The sequence below is a fragment of the Cyclopterus lumpus genome, chromosome 23 (assembly GCF_009769545.1).
Source record: "Cyclopterus lumpus isolate fCycLum1 chromosome 23, fCycLum1.pri, whole genome shotgun sequence".
Lineage (NCBI taxonomy): Eukaryota > Metazoa > Chordata > Actinopteri > Perciformes > Cyclopteridae > Cyclopterus > Cyclopterus lumpus.
This window is the reverse complement of record NC_046988.1, coordinates 15,750,767-15,753,666: the sequence shown is the minus strand read 5'-3', so window position 1 is coordinate 15,753,666 and position 2,900 is coordinate 15,750,767. Positions and strand designations below refer to the sequence as shown.

Below are 2,900 nucleotides of genomic sequence, written 5' to 3'. Positions count from 1 at the left end.
AGAGAGACAGACAGACAGCAGTGATCCTGAGCTCCTCACTTCCTGTCGTCCTCCTCCTCTCTCTCTCTCTCTCTCTCTCTTCTCTCTCTCTCTCTCTCCTTCTGTCTTTCGTCTCTTTAATTCTCACTTGATGGTCTTTGAGAGGAAACATCAACACAACGCCTTCATCAACACAAACAGCTAAATGATCAACAACAACAGAAGAAGAAGAAAGAAGAAATGGCTGGTGGGTGGTTCTTTAAAACAAGAAGAAGAAGAAGAAAAGACCAAACAGTCCAAAAGCATCAATAATGTATCAATAATGTATCGATACAGCAGGACTCTTATTGATCTCTCCCCAAGAAAATAGATCCTCTGTGTTCCCATTCACTCCCTTTACAAGTGGAAGCTTTTTATTTATCTCTCCCACGCGTGTGGCTCCGTGGAAGAAACACACAAATAAATATTTATTAGGAGCAACAAGAAAGTCTTGAACGCATGATTTATTCATTCAGCGGCGGCTCCGGCGCACGCGCACGGTCCTTTTCTGGTTATTACGGTGGCGAGTTTAAATCTGGATGGGGAGGAATTCTCAACGCACGCAAAACTGTGAATACCCCGGATTCACAGACATGTGCCCCGCAACAAATAATAATAATATATATTTTTTAAACAATTAAAAACAAAATATTAGGCTCCAAATTCACCCCCCCCCAAAAAAAAGAGACACAATGAAACTGGTTGGAATTAAATCTTCCACCCCCGCTGTTTTATTGTGAATAAAAACGATATTAATCCGATATAATGCGCATGTGCGTATTTTAGTTTTTTTTCGGATAAAAGTGAAAGAGGAAACGTTAAGTGAAGCCTGCGCGAGGGGGGGTGAGGGGTGAGGGGGGGTGAGGGGTGAGGGGGGGGGTGGGGTGCACACTCCGGTCGTGTACTTTGCACAAAAAAAAAAAAAAAAAAAAACTGCAGCGGAAAAAAACTCCCACGGAAACGCCACACGCGCGCGTTGGATCTAATTGATTACACGCCGCGTGTGTCCACGCAAAGAAACAGAACCGGGCGCGTGACGTGCCGTCGTTTTATTTTTTCCTCGTTCAAAGATTTTGAAGGCGCAGTTCCCCCCCCCCCTTACACCACCACCCCTCCTCCTCATGAACACCATAACCCGCCATGTTGAAAGTGGCTTGACATTTTTTTTTTTGGCAGGGTCCGGTATTTACAGACTGCTTTCGCGCACCTTAGGGTGACGGGAGGAGAAAGCACCCCCCCCACCCCACTCCACCCCACCCAAAAACAAAAATGACTCATCCGTGCGCGAATGGCTGAAAACAAGTCACGTCGAGCGCGCGGATCCGCGGACAAACAACTTGGTGCTCTCCGTGAGGTCTTTAAACGCAACATTTAAAAAACACCTTAAACAATAACGCTTCGACTGTCAACTATGTGGCGGAGGATAAATGCGCGTGACATTTAAAATACATGAAAGGGGGGAGACACACACACACACACACAACGGAATAAACCGTATGAGTGCCACGAGACAGCCCCCGGTGAAAGCTGTTAATTACAGCGCGTGAGAGACACTTTGAGCAACTTGGAGCTCGCGACTGTGTCCTCGGTTCTACAGAAACCGCCTCGCGAGCACTTCGTGTTTTTTTAATATATATATATTTATTTTCTTCCTCTAGAGAAGCAGAGACATGAACTCTCTCCGTGTTTATTCCGTCGACATGAACACACAAAAAACGGGGAAACGCTCACAGCACCGGCGCGCGAGCCCGTCACCTGTCTTACCTGTCCAAGTTTTTTGTCGCCTCTCCTTCTCGAGACCCCCTCTGTTTTCTCCCTCTCTCTCTCGCTCCGCTCTCTCTCTAGCTCTCTTTCTCTCTCTCTCTCTCTCTCTCTCTCTCTCTCACGCTCGTCGCGTGAGCCCGAGCACAGCAGCGCGAGCAGGGACGTCTTTCAGCTGCTGCTGCTGCCCCCGATTCAATATGGCATCTCCCTTCTGCGCATGTCACAAAAAAAATATATCATCTACAGATATTTTTTTTTAAGCCAACTCCTTCATGGACCTTTTTTTTTAAATAGATCTTTTTTTTATTACCGCAGCAAACAAAATGTTTCCTCATTTTGTTTTTTATATATATATATTTTTAAAAAAAGGGAAGTAAAGTTTAGTCACCAGCAAAACCCGAAAAACTGTGAGACATTCTTATTAAAGCTTATTCTGATTCTAATATAAATATGTATTTCAATATATATATCAATTAATCATTGTTATCAAATCTGATATGTCATTTTGTGTGTGTTTACAGGTGTTTGAGAAGGACAATAATCATCAATAAAACATAAAAGTGGTAGTAATACACAAAGGAAATAAATATAACTATATGGTTATAGCAGCCACACAACTGTCCTCCCATCTTAAGCTGCTTCTTAACCCTGAAAAGTTAATAATTCATAACCATTTGTCCTTTTGACCACTTCACTTTGTCCCATTTTTATTTTGTTTTCGCTTTGCTCCAAACAGCTCTTGAGAAATGATCTTAAGGTTTAGTTTTCCCGATGGGTCTTATCAGTCAACAGTATCCTCTAGTGGTAGCAGCGCATTGCACCGCGTTCAGCAGCCATGCCTCGGGGTCAAAGGTCGCCACATATTTCCATAAACATAAGACTGAACCACTCTGAACTCTCAGGGTGGAAAAAAACCATTTTGCATGTTTAGAAAGTGAAACCTTATACGACACGAGGTGTGTCCATTGTGGAAAGGCTGAAGTTAAATTAAATGTTCCTCTTTGAACATGGAAGTTTACTCTCGTTTGTGAAGCATGTGTAAGACAATAAAAGTTAAACATTAATTGAGCATCGGACCTTTTGAGTGTTGATGTTGTTCTGTTATTTTTCTGGGAAAA

At 43.1% G+C, this 2,900-nt stretch overlaps 1 protein-coding gene across 3 annotated transcripts in view; it reads right to left on the bottom strand.

Annotated features, from left to right (window-relative positions):
* sfmbt2 (Scm like with four mbt domains 2) overlaps nt 1-2,005 on the bottom strand; it is a 45,070-nt gene extending 43,065 nt beyond the window's left edge. For all 3 annotated transcript variants that reach the window (XM_034526147.1, XM_034526146.1, XM_034526148.1), the window contains exon 1: nt 1,783-2,005. The gene's annotated coding sequence lies outside the window, so the exon portion shown is untranslated. The remainder of the gene's footprint in view (nt 1-1,782) is intronic.
* Between the last annotated feature and the right edge of the window lie 895 nt (nt 2,006-2,900).